General features: G+C 41.0%; 1 protein-coding gene across 1 annotated transcript in view; it reads left to right on the forward strand.

Moving 5' to 3' along the window:
• The first annotated feature begins 254 nt into the window (after nt 1-254).
• Arhgap28 (Rho GTPase activating protein 28) overlaps nt 255-18,638 on the forward strand; it is a 202,932-nt gene continuing 184,548 nt past the window's right edge. The window contains exon 1 of the mRNA XM_045143969.1: nt 255-306. The gene's annotated coding sequence lies outside the window, so the exon portion shown is untranslated. The remainder of the gene's footprint in view (nt 307-18,638) is intronic.

Here is an 18,638-nt window from a genome sequence, read left to right on the forward strand (position 1 = left end):
TGAAAGTGTGTCACACTTTTCACCTTTCTTCCCTGGGAAGCACCCATTTCAGACCTTGCCTCTCCCCTTCCTCTAAGGCATGGTTTCTGTGTCACTGGCTGCCAGTTACGCAAATGTTCCCATTGGAAGGGGGCAGAAGCAGTTGGGTAAGAAGAGGCGGGGGAAAAGAAAAAGAAAAACACAAATTTTACTAGGGTAGTTGTTCAGAGTCCCAAGCACAAGCATCGCGAGCTGGTTTCCGGGCTCCCAGAAGCTGGGATCCGCACCGCCTGTTCCCGCCCGGTGCTCATGGGCGTGGCCTTCGGGGTATGCTAATATCTCCCTTGTGGGCGTGGCTCTCAGCCCGTGCTATCCGTCCTCCCGGTGCCCTGTGGGCGTGTCCCTCCAGTGTATGCTAATCAGGATGCGGGCGGGGCCGTCGCGCCCGGGCCGCTGCGCTGGGCGCAGTGACAGGCTCGCCGGTCCACGCTGGTCCGGGTCTTTGTTCTGAGGCCAGCGCCGGGACATGCGCGGCTGACGATGGAGGTGCAGGACTCGGGCGGCGTGGTGCTGACCGCCTACCACTCGTACGCGCGCCCGCAGCCGCCCGGCGCCGAGCCGCGCTGCGCGCCCCGGGCCGCCGCCAGCCAGCCGCTCAGCAGGTACCGGGAGCCCCGCGGGCGGGGAGGGCGGTGTGACCCTCGGCGTCCAGCGCAGGGATAGGATTTTTTTTTTTTTTTTTTTGTGGTGGGGGGAGTCGTTGACTGAGCCTGTTCTTTGTATTGTGCTAACTGGAAATGGGAAATGCACTTTTCCCAAGTCAGGGGGTTGGGGAAAGTTGTTGCTTAGCAAAACTTAGCGGGATGGAGGAGTTGAATTCTTGTTACAACTTTGTAAGAAGACATATAGACATCAAGTCTGCCAAAGCTGCCTAGAAAGTATGGGAGGAAAATTTCTGAAGCATCCTTTAGAAAGGAACACAACAACCCAAATGAAAAAGGATTTTTTTTTCTTTAAATCCTAAATCCTCAGGATAAACTGCTTGAGCTAAATAAAGAGTTTGATGGGTTCTCTTTAAAAGTACATATGCTGTAGACTTTCAACAATTGCATTTCTAGCTGTTAAAAAAAAAGACCTTCGTTGTATAAATATGACGATGTTATTATGTGGTTATTGCTAGTGTAGACTGAATTCTGTATATGCAATTGTAATTTGTTTCTTTGGGGTCAAAAGAGATTTATAACCATCTCACTGGGCATTTTGGGGATTCCCTGTTGCAATTGCTGTGGGCAGTGCCTATCTATCTGATGAAAGATGAAGGGGCAATTAGACCTTCTTTAACTACTCCAAAAAGGTTTGCGGCTAGGCAAAAGTAGTGCTGGGGCCAGTAGATGGTCTGATACCTGATGCGTCTTAGGGGAAGTTCTGTTTGTTTACATATGACTATCTGCAGTGAATACACTGATTTTGTACCTCATGAGCGAGCACTTCTGGTGTGTTTTTATTTCATTGTTTCACTTCACTTTATTTCACCATTATTTTCCACGATTTATTTTTTCCCTCATATTTTTATTTCTGGTTATGTGACTATAATTTCGTTCTTTCCTGATTTAATAGATTTGCAACCCCATGTTCACAAAGCACTCTTTTGGCTGGTATCCATGAGTGACACAAACTTCACTGGCTTATGGTCTGTGTTGAACTTTGCTAAACTAAAGCAATGAGTTGCTTCTAAAGGAAGCAGGTTCAGTCAGATCTCATTTTTATATACAGATTGAGAAGTGAATAGACTTTTTTTTTCCAGCTAGAGGAGCAGAGCACATTATTTTAAAGGGTTTATAATTCTTTTTAGAGTGTTTTCAAGAACAACATCTTTGACTTTCATGTCTTAGATTCTGAGTAACTAAACTGATATCCGTGACTTATTCAGAAGCAAGGACCGGGTCTATGCATTTTTGAATGGCTGGGGTGGAGCTGCCCTGTTTATAAGTCCCAGCAGCTGTTTAGGAGTACCAGCCAGATATCTGAAACTACATGAGTTTCCAAAGCAAATTGGAGGGAGAAGTTTTATTAGCTCTGCATGTGGTCCTGTGGGATGATAATACATGACAGCATGAGAGGCGCATGCCACAGCTAGCTTTACCATTAGCTGCCAGTTAGGTTTCTGTTCCAAGCTTGCGCTTTGGGTCACTACCCTGCACTCTCTACAGGAGCCTTTATGTCGGTGCTTACCCTCTGATGCAGGGGGTGAAGGTGGTCCCTGCCCCCTGCAGCAGACTCAGAGGGGCTAGCTGATTTCCTGCATCCTCAGTGAAAGCATTGAAAAAAAAGAGAGAGGTTCTTGTATATTACAAGAAGCAAGAGGACACCACCTCATTAATCATGAGTCTGATAGCAGAGACAATCAGGCCCAGTTATTAACCTTTGACTTGCCAACTACTGATCAATACTTCCTTTGAAACTAAGAAGCAAGATGGTATTGTTCTGTTTCAGAATAAAGTACTCTGTCTTTCAAGAATAGTCTTTCCTTTAACTTGCTTACATATTTGGAGCCTATTTGTGGAGTTATTGGAAGTAAGGTCCTAGATGTATGGATAATGGCTCCTGACTTTTCAACTATCAGTCTTTTTTAAAATAATTGTTTTATTTATTAGAAAAAGAAAGAGACAGATAGAGAGAATGGGTATGCTAGGGCCTCTACCCACTGCAAACAAACTCTAGATGTATGCACCACCTTGTGCATCTGGCTTAAGTGGGTACTGGGCAATCAAACCTGGGACTTTAGGCTTTGTAGGCAAGTGCCCTAACCGCTAAGCCATCACTCCAGCCCTCAATTATCATTCTGTAGCTCTTGCTAGTATAGGTTGAAATCAAAGTGAATTCTTTCCATCTCCTTTCCTAGGCCTTGACTATACCAGCTTATGTGTTTTTGAGTTTGGGGCCCTACTTTCCCTACCAAAATACACTATTTACCCTATGGCTTTGATTTTCTACACACATATATGTGTGTGGTATGTATTCATGTGTATGCGTATTTTCATATGTGAGGTGCACATGCATGTGCTAGTTTGTGCTCATATAGAGGCCAGATGTTGACATTGAATATTTTCCTTGACCACTCTCCCGCTGGGTTTACTGAGACATGGTCTCTCACTTGAACCCAGAGCTTACCAAATTAGTCTATCTAGCCAGTGGGCCTTGAGGCTCCCCTGCCTCTGCCCCCTGAGCTCTGGGTTTATAGGCAGACCACCACACCCACCTGGCTTTCACATGGGGGTGCTGGGGATGTGAACTCCAGTCCTCATACTTGCATGACAGGTGCTTTACAGACCCATCTTCTTACCCCATCTCTGTGTTTTGTCCACTTATTTTCACTGTAGTATACCAAGTATCCAAAACAGTATGTGGCATAGTGTAGTAACTCAATAGATATTTCTTCAGTAGGTTAATGAAACCTTAATAAGATTATACAATAGCCATGATAAAGTGCTGGACATTATAAACAATATTTTATTTATTTATTTCAGGGAGAGAGAGAAAGAGGGAGAATGAGACTATGAGAATGGGTGTGCCAGGGCATCTAGCCAATGTAAACAAATTCTAGATACATCACCATTTTGTACATCTGGCTTTAAGTGGATACTGGGGAATTGAATTAGGGTCATTAGGCATTGAAGGCAAATATCTTACTACTGAGCCATCTCTTTAAATGTTAAGCTTTTTAACAGCTGAATTTAGCCTATTTACACCTGCTGTGTCAGCAGTAACATGTTGGGTACTGAAGATACGAAAAAAAATGAGATGTTCTTTCTGTCATCAGAATGTGGTCAGATCAAGGAAATTTTTAGGAAAATAAAGATGAAGTGATAGCATTTTTAAAGCACTGGAAGTGGCAATCGTTTCAATATAAGAGGCTTCAGATATAGTTGGAGTCCCAGCTACCCATTAAAATCATGCCAAAAGATGTAGGAACTGGGGCCAATGCTGCCTCCCAGTACTGTCTGAGATGGAAGATTAGTCATGGCCGCCCCACTGTGCTGACCATGGGAACTTCCACTTGTCATGTTCTCCCGGTTGCTCTTCCACACTGAAGCCAGGTGTCCATTACAATTGTTTTTAGACCTATTTTAAAAAGTTTTAATTAAATATTTGCTGTTGTTCTTGTTGAAGTAAGTAGTCACTAAACTGAACTTGTTAGTCAGAATTAGGGTCACATTGCCACAGAGTGTCTATCACCTACACCAGTTATTATCCTGTAGTTTTGAGTGGTTGATTTGAACTGTTAAGAATATTGACTACTGCAGGGCTGGAGAGATGGCTTAGCAGTTAAGGCACTTACCTGAAAAGCCTATGGACCCATGTTCAACTTTCCAGATCCCACATCAGCCAGATGCACAAAGGTGAGGGAAGTGCAAGGTCCCACATGCCCACTAGATGGCACAAGCACCTGGCGTTCACTTGCAGTGGCTGAGGCCCTGATGTGCCATTTTCCTCTCTCTCTCTTTCACTGTCTCTCTAAAATACATACATACATAAATACATACATACATACATACATACATACATATATATATACACATACATATACATATACATATACATATACATATACATATACATATACATATACATATACATATATATATATATGTATATGTATATATTGACCACTCCAGAGGAGGTACCACATATTCTGTTAGCCATATTATAGTGACAGTCATTGTTCATAACAGTTGTTGTTCTAATAATTTTTGATTCTTGGATCCCTTGCAGGAAAGTAGGAAAACTAAACAGGATCACAGAAGAATTCCTTGGGTACTGGAGACAACTCAGTGGGTAAAGTACTTGCCATGCAAGCCATGTAACATCCCACCTGCCTGTAATTCCAGTAATAGGGAGGTGGAGACAGGTGGGACCCTGAGGTTTGTTCGTTACCTAGTCTAGCCCAATTTGTGAGCCCTCCATTCAGTGAGCAACCCTGTCTCACAAAAATAATGTAAAAAGCATCTGAGGAAGACATTCTATGTCACTCTCTCACCTTCACATGCATGTGCATTCATGCATCTGCACACACATGTATCCACATGTGTGAACATGCATACACACATGTCTCTCTCTCTCTCTCTCTCTCTCTCTCTCTCTCTCTCTCTTTCTCTCTCTCTCACACACACACACACACACACAAACATTCAAAGACAGCCCATTTTTTGTTTAGTTTAAATATTTGGGTATTAGATTTCCCATTTCAGGATTTTGGAGAATTCAGGGAATCACTTATTCTTACCTCTTTTGATTGATTGGTTACCATTAAATCTGAGATAAATGAATGAAACCATCTCAGATTGCATGGACTTAAGAGGAATTTTTTTGTTTATATTTATTTATTTGAGAGCGATGGACAGAGAAAGAAAGAGAGAATGGGCACACCAGGGCCTCCAGCCACTGCAAACAAACTCCAGATGCATGTGCCACCTTGTACATCTGGCTAACGTGGGTACTGGGGAAGCGAGCCTTGAGCCAGGGTCTTTAGGCTTCACAAGCAAGCACTTGACCACTAAACCATCTCTCCAGCCCTTAGAGTGATTTTTTTGAGTGCCTAAAAGAGTCTATATTGGGATTATTTGACAGTAAGTCCTCTCCATATTTAAATTGTTTTAAAAATCATCATTTGATTTAGACAAGCTAATATTTTATTCTGTAATACATCTTTTGTTCATACCATCCTAGAAGCTCAACAAGTTGTACCAGTAAATAAAAAACATTTCATTCCTTGAATTGGCAGGTGGGAATCTGCTGGGGCATGTAAAATACTGCTGCATTTCCTTGTGAGAACTTCTGAATTCTCTTGTTTTCTAAACCACAACTACCATATTCCTTGATTCCAATAGAGACAGCACAGAGATGGATAAATTTGGTAATTACATATTCTTTTATTTTCCAGTGTCATTTGTAATCTTTTAAAGTTTTCTTAGGAATTAATGTAAAGGAATCTGCAAAGTTATCACTTTCTATGGCTTCTCAGCAGTAATCTTCACGTACTTGTATCTTTGGGGTTTAATTTGCTTTATTTGAACTAATGTCTAAGATTTTGTAAATTTCAAGTTCTATTAAAATAAATGGTAGAAAATGTCTTTAGAATCATGATTTTTTTTAAAAAAAAGCTAAACTACAACATAGAATTCTGAGAATGTTGACATACATCCAAAATATCTCCCCTTACAAAATTAGAAGTACAGCTGAAGATGAAGTTAGATGTCCAATTTTTTCCCCAAGTATTTCCTTAGTTATATGCAAATAATGATGTGCAACATTTTGGGTTTTGAGTGCTTAAGACAAAAGGCTATGATTCTTTCTGATGTTTATCTAGTTGTAACATAAACTTCCTGACAGAGGACAAAAATAGAGGAGGAAAAGAACAAGTTCTTTCTCAAAAACAAATATAGACACTAACCAAGGTTATCCCCTGGAATTCTTGGTCTATAGCATTGTTTCAACTTTTATGAAAGAGATACACATTCTTCATATCATAAACATTTTTATAATGAGAATGACTTGTTAACAGCTGGATAGATTAGACTGTAAACATTTTAAGGAAAAACTAAGTTTAGCAACTTTTTGTGGTGATGTATTTTTCAGTGACTTTCTGAGTTGAAATGAATTTAAAAGGTTTATTTCAATATACCAACGTTTGCTAACATAAATATTTATGTAAGTCTGCATGAGTGTGCATGTACATACAGAGAGATGCCATATTCTATGTGGCAGTATGGCTCCTTGTTCTAAAAGGTTCAGAAATGGTAGTGGAAATCGGATTTTTAGGAGAAAATAGGTGTTTATAGATTATTTCTATGGTGTGGTTGAAATGAGAGTTGGTTTATTCAGACTCCTTTTAGTAGGGTCCCTGCTGAGTTTGGATACCTCCATATGTGGAGCTGTTGGGAAACTTTGCCTTTGATCCTGTCATATGGCTAAACATATGGCCAGTTGCTCTATCCATTTTTAACTTGCTCAGTTCTTCATGATCATTAACCCCTAACGAGTCACACAAAGCCAGGGAGTAATCACCTTATGTAGAGGAAAATGGTGATGTTTTTCTTTCACTTTTTAATTTTCCTGATATGCTTAGACTTACTGAGAACTTCCAAAAGTAATCTTTATCCAGATCCCTCACATGTTAACACCTTACATAAGCAGAGTTACCATGGTCAAAACTAAACAAATTAACTATGGCCTAATTTAATTAACTAAATATAGATTATATTCTGATTTTTACCAATTTTCTTACTAAAATTGGCATTGTCCTATTGGTGAATAGAGTTTAATCTAAGACCCCACACTGCACTTAGCTGTGACCCTTGAGACTCCTTCCATCTAACAGTCTGTCCTTGTATTTTATGACCTGGGCACTTACTGAGATCTAGTTGATAATATTACAGGAAATCTCTCAATCTGAATTTGTCTTATGTCCAGTTAATTCACTGAGGTGGTGAAGTTTTTTTTTTAATTTTTATTAACATTTTCCATGACTATAAAATATATCCCATGGTAATTCCCTCCCTCCCCACCCCCACACTTTCCCATTTGAAATTCCATTCTCCATCATATTACCTCCTCATTACAATCATTGTAATTACATATATACAATATGAGGTGGAGAAGTTTAATGAAAACTCTGTAATATGATGTTGGGTCATCATCCATATATGGTGAGACTTGACATCAATCAGTGTGTCACAGTTATGCTGATGTTAAATTTAATAATTGTCTTCAAAGAGATACTTGGAGACTATGACAGTTACTCATTTGTTGTCAACTTGATAGGGTTTGTAAGCACCATGGAAAGAAATCTCTGGTTCTGTCTGTGAGGAATTTTATAGATTAGACTAGTTAAGGTAGGAGCGAGCACCCATCCTAACTGTGTGGCTGGCACCATTCCATGGGCTGTGTTTCTAGACTGTATAAAAAGAGAAAGCTAGTTGAGCATTCAGCTTTCATCTCTCTCTCTCTGCTTCCTCCCTAATGATGGGGTGACATGATGCTAGCTTTCTGTTCCTGCCTTGCTTTCCCTACCACGATGGACTTTCCCTTGAAATTATAAGCTAAAAGATAAAGTACTTCTTTCCTTAAGTTACTTCTGGTTGGGTATCTTGTCTCAGCAACGAGAAAGAAAATGATACAGAAAATTGGTATTGAGAAGTGTTGCTGTTGCTGTGACAAAAGTGAGCATCCTACTCTTTTGGAACTGGTTTGCAGGAGAAAAGGTGGGAGGGATTTTAGGACTCTGGACTAGAGAAGCCTTACAATACTATAAGAGGCCAATGATCCATTCTGGCGTGAGTTTGGAGGCCTAGAAAGACAAGAGAAAGGTGGACTGTGGAGGCTTGGCTTATGAGATCTCAGAGGGAAGTGAGTATTCTTATCAGGAACTGAGATAGAGGCAGTTCATGTGATTATCTGGCACAGAAATTGGCTGTATTCTGCCTGTGTACTGAGAATTTGAGTGATGTTGAATTAAAAGTAGTAGACTAATGGGTTTGGCAGAGGAATTTTCAGGACAGAATAACACTAAATCTATGGTGTGGCTTCTTTTAGAGTCTCTGACTTGATTCGAATGTACAGTGAAAGAGATATGAAAAATGCAAAGTTAGGCAGGGAAAAAAAATGTAAGCAAGCTTGAAGTCTGAGGCATAGACATCGGCAGCTGTTTCAGCTGTAATTGTTAAAGAGATTACCACCATTAAAGATAAACCAACTAAAAAAAAAAATAAAGATAAATCAACTTTTCTGCACTGGGAAAATCAGAAACATGCCCAGAGTGCCCAACCCACTGATGCTCAAGATATGAAAAGATGCAAATTCCTCTGAAAAGTAAAGGTCTGAAGTCAGAATGCTGAAAGAATTTCCTGCTCCTCAGGACACAGAGGCTGCTATGGCCATGTTCCATGAGCTCCAGGCATCACCCAATCGGGCAGCAGTACCTGGCAGTACCACCCATATGTGGCTGGTTTGGGAAGAATGAAAGATACAGGATTGAGGAGGCCATAGAGCATTTCACCACAGTTCCAGAGAGCTCCCCCCACCACTGCCCTGAGGCTAAGCAATGTGAGGCAGGGTCACAGTCCTTGCAAGGAGACCATATAAGGCCACCGTGTGGAGCTGTGAAGGTGAACCCTCAGTTGCCAAGAAGATCTCATGATGTTGGAGATGCCACAACCGTGGGACATCTGCCAAGAAAGCTGCAGGTTCAGGATGGATCGGGCCTATAGAATAGCTACAGGCATCACAGTTGGAAGGGCAGAGCCACCCAAGGCTTTTGGAGCCCTGAGGATTTTATCATGAGTCCCAGACACTGAACATACAACTGTAGGATTTGGTGTTTGCCCCACTGTGGTCTGGTCTTTTTTCTGGACCAATCTTTTTTATTCCTCCATTTCATAATGATAATGTTTACTCTGTGTCTTGCTCTGTTGGAAGTATGTAACTTGTGTTTTGATTTTATATGGCTCACAGTTAAAAGCCCGCCTTGAGTCTCAGATGAGATGTTAGACCTTTGAACAGTGTTGGAACTATTAAACACTATTTCAAGCTGGACTGATGCATTTTGCTTCATGAGATGCCCATGAATTTATGGGGACAAAGAGTGGAAGGTGTTGGCTGGACAATGTGATGTTTGAGTGTCAAGTTGACAAGGGGTTGACTTGTGGTAGTTAATCTCTGGTTGTAAACTTGACAGGATTTAAAATTACCATGGAAATACATCTCTGGTCATGTCTGGGAGAAATTTTTAAGATTTAGTTGAAGTAAGAAGACCTACCTTAACGATAGGCAGTGCCATCCTATACCTATATTGCTATATTGTTTTGTTTCTTCTATCATTTCAATAGTAATAATAGCTATTATTAGCTGAGATAGTACTTCTCTCTGCAACCTTGGTTGGCTTGAAACTTCCTTGTTAGTGTAAGCTAGCTTGACTTGTGATCTTCCTGTCTCAGCCTCCCAAATGCTAGGATTAGAGTCATGTGCCACCATGCCAGATTTAAGTTATTATTTATTGTTGATGTTAATTTCCCCATATGGTCTAGCACCTCTGAAACTCTTACAAGGCTCTGTTTGTCTAATATTGTTACTTTTAGCATGCTTTGTAATGGAATTTAGATAACCAAGTTCCCGTGTCAGTACAATGCTGTTCAAAGTTCTGTAGAGTATGATCTTTTGTTAAAGAAATTGATATCCTTCATTTTTTTTTTTCTTGGAGAGATTTTGGCTCTTTTGAGGTTTTTTTTTTTGTTTTTTTTTTTTTTTTTTTTTTGTGCTCTGGTTACTGGAGTTGGCCAGCATGTTATTATCACATGAAGTTTCAGGTATCTGTCTCTTTGATTTCTGGAGGAAGTGCATCAAAACAAAATAATCTTTTTTTTCCCCCAATAGCTTCAGGTTGCTTTATTATCTAAAATGACAAGGGGAAACATAGTACACTATTTTACTGGATACTCATCTCCTTAAAAAAAGGGTTTGTGTCACATTCTTTGAGTATCACATGTGTGCTATCTCTCTTCAGTAAATGAGTACTAAAGATAAACTGTCCATTTGAGGCAGGTAACTCCAGGGGTGGGAGAACTTATACCAAGCCTCTCTTAGAGGACCAGCTGCATGTCTCATATTTCTCCCAACAGTCCATTAGGTCCATGCATTCCTTTCTGGATCCCTCTGCTGAGTACATGATGACATCACACAAAGGCAAGAAGGGGAGCTTGGAGACCAGTGATCACACAGTATGTAGGAATGCTCACACTGTCAGGTTCTTAAGATTTAAGTGTATTATTTTAGTCATTCTAGGTGGTACTGTCTTTTATGCAGAAAGGTTAATCTTTATGTTAAACATCGTGGTTAGCCACGAAACTGGCTTATGTACATCTGTAATGTAGAGGGATAAGAATTCTTTTGAAGTTTGCTATTTGTTATTATTTATGAGAATCATCTTAGGTAGTAAACATTGACCAATGCTTTTGCCTTTTAACAAACACCAATGTATTTGCCTTTACACAAAAGTCTATCAATGCATTTGTAGTTTTGACGGTGATCTCCAATCCCCTCTCTCTTTCTTGCGTTGCCTATTCTTGAGATGGAATCCTGCTAGATATAGATAGTCTCGGCCTTTGTCATAGAACCCAGTTATAATGGTGTTATTTGGAAGTTAGTGTTTTTTGTTTTTTTTTTTTTTTTCTTCTATTGCTGGGAATTGTACCCAAGGTTTGGCAGTACTTGGTAAGTGCTATGCCACTGAGCTCTATTGAAGTCTTTTTGGGACAGGGCATCATCTTGTGACCTGGTCTAGGTCCTCACACTCACATGCCTCTAGTGCTGGATAACAGGCAGATGTCATTATGTTTGGCTTTCATTTATGTTTTTTCAAAACACTAGATATATCTCACAGGTTCTAGAAAAATTTTAAACTTCCCAAAACTGACATTACAACTAGTACTTTAATAGTTGATTTTTTCTTCCCCACTTCTTTTACCATGACTATTGTGTTTTAAAAAATTCACATAGTAGCAAAAGTTATTGTGTTTGTGATTGGGATTAAACCACTTTTTAACTGGAAATGGATGCAAAGCAAAGGTAAAGAAAACAGATGCAAAGAAGTAAAAAACTGTTCTTGATGATAGTGACTGGGACAACTCTCGCCTACCCACAGTGACAGTCTTCCACTGTAATGAGCATTCGCAATTGGTGGAGATTTCTGTCCTTTGATGTCAGTTTAAGAAGATTCTAGCTTTACTGGTTGGGGGCAAGCAGCAGGCTAAAGAGCTTGACATGCAGATCTCATCTAATCCTCACAACAGTCCCGTGACACTGAAAACAGCTCATGCGCAGAGAAGGAGCTAAGACCACACAACAAGGTTATGAGAGCCAACCTCCCGCTACTGATGCTTCAACCTGCGAGTTCAGACTTGCAGCACTGCTCAGTGTAGTAGGGACGCAGCTTTTTCTGCCCAAGTTTGATGATGGATTTATTGAGGGCAAGCACGGTACTTGTTAGAGTTTCCTTCTCTTTGCTGGGACAAAACACCTGACCAGAAACAGCTGATGGAAGGAAAGGGTTTATTTCAGCTTGTAGTCTTAAGGGACGTTTTGTCATGGTGGGGAAAGCTTGGCAGAAGAATGGCTGAGCAACACGTCTTGTCACAGCAGCTGGGAAGTAGCAGCAAGAGTGAGAAAGCTCTGGCAAGAGGGACTTGCAATGTAATAAGGTAATAACCCAAGGCCTGCCCCAGGCCACATTCTTCCTCCAGCAAGTCTCCACCTCCCAAAATGCCACCTACTGGAGATTGATCATGAGGCTTAGTCACAAACACATGAAGCTATGCGGGACAGTCACATTCAAACTACCACAGTAGTATTGAGTAATTGTAACAGTAGCAATTTTCAGATGCTATAAATATTCCGTTTTCCTTAGTCTATTATTCTGAAAACGTTTCTATTCTTTTTCAATGCAGTACTGTTATGAAGTGGGTTAAATGTGAATGGATATAAATTATTGGGGAAATATTTTTATTATTTGCAAGAAGTTCTGTAACAGGACCTTTCCCACATTTAAAGACTAGTTTCTTAAGACTGGAGAGATGGCTCAGCAGTTAAGGTGCTTGCCTGCAAAGCCTAAGGATCCATGTTCCATTCCCCAGTACCCATGCAAAGCCAGATGAACAAAGTGGCATATGTGTCTAGTGTTCATTTGCAGTGGCTAGAGGCCCTGGTGCACTCATTATCTCTCCTATATCTGCCTTTCTCTCTCTCCCTCTCTCAAATAAATAAAATATGAAAAAAAAGTTTTTTATTTTATTTATTTATTTTTTTTTTTAGGACTAGGTTTTTGGATTTCATGTAGTCTGTTTGCAAGAACAACTTTTTAGGAAACATTTGTCAGAAAAGTAATTAGAGTTGACCACAAAAGTAGGAGCCAAGCAATCAAGAGGATGAAATCTCCTGTGGATTTAAAAAGAAAAAAATATTTTATGCATTTATTCATGAGCAGAGAGAGAGGAGGGGGAGAGGGAATGAGAATGGGCATGCCACGGCCTCTTGCTGCTGCAAACAGAATCCAGATTTATGCTCCACTTTGTGCATTTGGCATATGGGAAATCGAGCCTCAGGCTCACAAGCTTTGCAAGCAAGCACCTTTCATCATTGAACCATTTCTCCAGCCCTTCTAGTGGATATTCCTTTCTTTTTCTCTCTCTTGATCCCTCCTCCCCTTCTTCCTTCCTTAATAGAAGGACAGAGGACAGTCTGTATGTGTGTAGGGGGTGGTATGTGTATGGTGTGGTAGGTTTCTATGTTGTGTTGTATTTTTTTGTGTGCGTGTGGTGTATGTGTATGGTATGGTGTGTGTGTTTGTGTGTTGTGTATGTGAGGGTGTATGTGTATGCTATGGTGTGTGTGGTGTATGTGCATGGTATGGTGTGTTGTGTGTGACCTGTGTATGTGATTACCCAGATGTACTTGCAGATGTGCAGAGGCCAGAGGAGAACCTCAAATGCCCTTCCTCTATTGCTCACCCTTGTACTTTCTTGAGATAGAGCTGTAGTTTTCTTGAGCCTTAGCAATTCTCCCGTCTCTGCTCCCCTCGGGACTGGGATTACAGACATGTGTGGTCACCTCCAGCTGTTTACATGGATCCTGGGGTCTCAAAATCAGGTGGTCTCAGGTTTCTCTCAGGCCCTCATGCTATAGCAAGTGGCTCTTTCCCACTGAGACATCTCCCCAGGCCTGGGAGGGAAGTTTCTAATCCTTTAATCCTTAAATGCATGTTCTTAGTATTAGATCTCAGGAGTTTTCAGTTTAGTTTTATTAACTGACTTCCTTAGCTACTAAAATAGACCTCTCGACTTCTCTGTTTAAAACATTTTCACTTGGGCTAGAGAGATGGCTTAGCAGTTAAGGGGTTTTGCCTGTGTAAGCCAGATGCACAAGGGGGCGTATGCGTCTGGAGTTTATTTACAATGAATGACTGAAGGCCCTAGTGTGTCCATCATTCTCTCCATCAGTCTCTCTCTCAAATGAATAAAATAAATATCTAAAAAATACACCTAATTTGTTTCAGTATGATAAATAACATGAGAGTCTTTTTTATTGACGATTTATTTTATTTTTATTATTTATTTATTTATTTATTTATTTATTGAGGTTGGGTCTTACTCTAGCTCAGGCTGACCTGGAATTTATTCTTATTCTCAGGGTGGCCTAGAACTCATGGTGATCCTCCTACCCCTGCCTCCCCAGTGCTGGGATTAAAGGCATGTGCCACGTGCCCGACAACATTTTTCATATGTGTACATAATGTATTTTGCTCATATCCCATCCCATCATTTTCTTTTGCCCCTCATATCCCTTCCATAGAAGCCTTTCTTTTCCAACTAGTGTTTCTAGTTTAGTGTCTCTCTCTCCTTTTTGTCTTCCTTCATCATGTATGACGATATGTTGATGGACCCCATGCTGTTCAAGTAACAACAGCCGCTGTGAGGTCATGAATGCTGTGGCCACTTCTTGTCCTGAAGGCGCCATTCCATGGCACTCCTGCCCATCCTCTGCCCCTTGAATGCTTTCCTCCACATCTCCCACCATACTCTCTGAGCCTTGGGGGATGTGATAAACATGTCCTACTTGGTGCTGAGTCGTGAACTGTCACTTCTTCTCAGTACTGTGATGAGTCTTGGGTCTCCTCAATCGTTATCCCCATCTATAAAGAGAAGCTTCTTCAACCCAAAGTGAGAACAGCCCTAATGTGCACCCATCCCAAGTCCTGCACAGGGTGAAGGGATGAGCAACATGAGATTCCTGTTGCAAATCAAGAAGCACTACCCCGTGGGAACTGACAGGTCCTCCTGTCTTCTTTCCTTTAGTCTGTCAGGATTTTACCTCAGAAACCAAATAGGGCTTCTTAAACATTTTCTACTCCATATTCCCCCCTCCTTTTTTTTTTTTTTTTTTTTTTTTTTTGCCTGAGAAATTTTTAAAACTTGGGTATGAGGTATATAAAAATAGGCAGAGAAACTAAACATTTACTGACAAGGAATCATAAAGTAATTTTTTTTTTTCAGGCTGGGCGATGGTTCAGCAGTGAAAGGCACTTGCTTATAAGGCCTGTTGGCCTGGGTTCAATTGTCCAATACCCATGTAAAGCCAGATGCATATGTCTGGAGCTCACTTGCAGGTGCAGGGGCCCTTGGTGTACCCATAGGTCCTCTCTGTCTCTTTCTCTCTCTACCTTTGCCTATCTCAAGTAAATCAATAAATAGGAATATTAAAAAAATATTTTCAGGGCTAGAGAGATGTCTTAGTGGTTAAGGTGCTTGCCTGTGAAGCCTAAGGACTGTTTTTTGTTTTTCTTTTTCTTATTGACTCTTTAGGTCCCACATAAGTCAGATGCACAGTGACGCAAGTGCTCAAGGTTTCACATGCACACAAAGGGGCACATGCATCTCGAGTTTGATTGCAACGGCTAGAGGTCCTGACGTGCCAATTCTCTCTCTCTCTCCCTCTCATTCCCTTACTCTTGCATAAAAAAGGCAGTCTGTTGGGCTTGCTTCAACAATATTTTTCCTACAGTTTTTTGGTATACATATAATTTCACCATTTATTAGAGATGAATGCACATTTGCATACTAGTAAGATTAATTTGTTTATTTTTACATAAGGAATTATATCTTCCTTGAATATTTTATGCTCTAGGCTATAGTATCATTTCTCAGAATTGATCAATATTTTGATTTTATAAGCATCAGTACTGAGAATACCACTTTGCATAAATACATAGTATAAAATGGGGAAATACATTTAGAGCCACACTAGAGATCGTTGGAAATTCTGCCTTAATCACAACATAAAGTGCATTTACCAATGCTTCATAAAACTAGCTGAGCAAATCAAACATTCTTTTCAATTGAAGCTTTCTAGTACTGTTTTGATGCATATTGGAGATTGAAAGTAGAAAAATATTTGAAGTCTTTGTTTGCTGTAATTATGGTTTTACAAGCCATTATATTTCTGTAACAGCAGACAACTTTGTGTGTACAGTGAAAACACTTTCATATCATCCAGTTGTCTCAAATATGAATTGAGGTGTCTCAGGCAGCATTCACTTCCCAATAACTTGCACAGTGAGTGCAAAGTACATGCAGTGCGTGTTCAGAGCCAAGGCTGCAGGGAGGTCCCACAATGCACTGTGGGAAAGTGCTGCCAGAAACACCTTGGAGACATTATACATTTGATTGTATCTATGCATGTGTCTGCACACATGTGTTCGCATGTTCATGTGTGTGCAGATGCACAAGCATGCGTAGGCCGAGGACAATCTCAGAGTGCTATTTTTTTGCTTTTTGTTTTATTTTTGAGGCTTTTTAGTCCACTCCCACTAGGTGTTCATGGCTCACTCTCCTTCCTCCATGCTGCTGTGGAGATGTCACACCCAGCTGTCTGCTCCTGCCATGCTTTCTCTGCCATGATGAAACTTCCCCCTGATTTCCTCTGATTAAGTTGCTTCTGGCTGAGTGTTTTGTCCAAGCAACAAGAGGGCAGTTATAGTAGTCCCTCAGTAGCCTGAAACTTGCCAAGTAGATTATAGTAACTGACTAGTGATTTCCAGGAATCCATCCACCTGTCTCTGCCTCCCCAGTGCTAGAATTATAAGCATGCTCTACTATACCTTTTTAAAACTTTTTTTTAACATGGGTTCTAGGATTGAACTCAAGTTCTAATGCTTGCAAGATGAGTACTTTACTGACTGAGCCATCTCCCCAGCCCCTGTGAGTTTGATTTTGAATTAATTTTTGGCCAGTGCATGTTCAGAAACCTGTCATTGCTACCAAATTACTCATGACTGTCACATTCAGTTATGTGAAACCATATAGTTTAAGAAGCCAGATCCTAACGTGTGACTTTGTAGGATCAGTTATTTTTGAAATCTTTGTGAAAAATTAGAATAATGCCTAGAGAAACACCCATCGCCCCAATTACCTGGGATACTGAGGTGAGAGAATCATATGGGCCCAGGAGTTAAAAGTTCATTCTGAATAACATAGACCTCAGGCCAAAACAACAGCAACAACAAAACACAAGATAAAGGATAGCTGGGATAGTGGGTGGGAATCCCCACATCTAGTTTTCCATGGGGACTGAACACAACCTTTACCCATCAGTGACTTGGGACCATGGATGAAGCTCTCCCAGGATGGGCTTCAAAGATTTCTGCTTAGAAAACTCATCCTAGAACCATGTTAGTCCGGCTTTGAATCTTCTCAGAGACAGCAGAATCAGAAGGGCCTCCAGGCTCTGGTTACCTGCGTTTATTTTTCAAGGTGTTTGCTGTGGTAAACTATTATTGCTGGGACATCAAAACTCCTGAGATGGGACAGTCTTTTTGAGTAAACAGTGGCCTAACTTCGTATCTGAAGGGGAATCTTCTCCATGCTCTTAGTTGTGGCTTCAGAACCTGCTGCTGTCAGGAAGCTTCCTGAAGACCAACCAGGAATGAATGGTAGTGAGGAACCACCTTCTTGCCTAGAGGCTCACAGGGAATAACCACTCTATTGAGCTGGGCTTTGAATTTCACTCAGCTGCCCCCTGGCCACGTGCTCTCATCACCACAGCATTCATTTAGGGCCATGATAGGGTCTATAGTACTCGGGCCGAGAGCAGGGAATTTCATGGAGTAGGAAACATGGACCTTCTGCCCAGGATAGATTTAAGATTTAAGGAAAAGTGATATAGATAAGAATGACATTTCTTATTTATTTATTTATTTGACAGAGAAAGAGAGAGGGAGAGAGAGAGAAAATGGGCATTCCAGGGTCTCCAGATACTGCAAACAAACTCCGGAAGTGTGTGCCCCCTTGTGCATCTTGCTAGCATGGGTCCTGGGGAATTGAACCTGGGTCCTTTGGCTTTGCAGGCAAGTGCCTTTACTGCTAAGCCATCCCTCCTGCCCAACAATGACATTTTTTTTAACTTCCTCTCCAATACTGTGACAACCATCCAAGCATGTTGTCTCTCCGGGTGTAACTCGCAGTATGAAAACAGCCATGCTGAGCCTTTTTGTTGGCATCTTTAAAGAAAACATTTAGTGACCTCAATAGAGAAAGTAATTAATGAGGAAAGAGAGCTGACTGAAAATTTCCACAGATGCTGTTTTGAAAACTCGAGGATGCCTGGCCTTGCAACATCTGACATACTTTTAACTCTGCTCCCTTGTCATTGACACAGCTCTGGAATTAACAAGGGCCACTTGGCAATTGCGTTTCATAAAAGTCAGATTGTGCTTAGTTGCAGAAAGCCCTGTGCCCGAACACTCCCACTCAGCTGGTTGCTTGCAGCCTGTAATTGGGAGAAGCCGGCCACGCACTGTTTAGAGCTGTGTCATGCTTTGTGAGGCCATGAGTCGGTGCCAGCTAAACCAACATGCGTCACTGCTTATGAGAAACCCCACGGGAGCAGATTTTTGATTATCCCAGACCTAGCTAAACAAATACCATACTTCCCCGCACCCAGTGCCTCAGAAGTTCTTACAATGCAAATTCCAAAGGTAGCACCAATTCTCTTGAGTTCATGGCAGTGTTCTGCTAGTCACAGGAACTTACAAAAGAGTCTTAAGAGAGAAACTCTTC

Source organism: Jaculus jaculus, chromosome 2, assembly GCF_020740685.1.
Source record: "Jaculus jaculus isolate mJacJac1 chromosome 2, mJacJac1.mat.Y.cur, whole genome shotgun sequence".
Classification (NCBI taxonomy): domain Eukaryota; kingdom Metazoa; phylum Chordata; class Mammalia; order Rodentia; family Dipodidae; genus Jaculus; species Jaculus jaculus.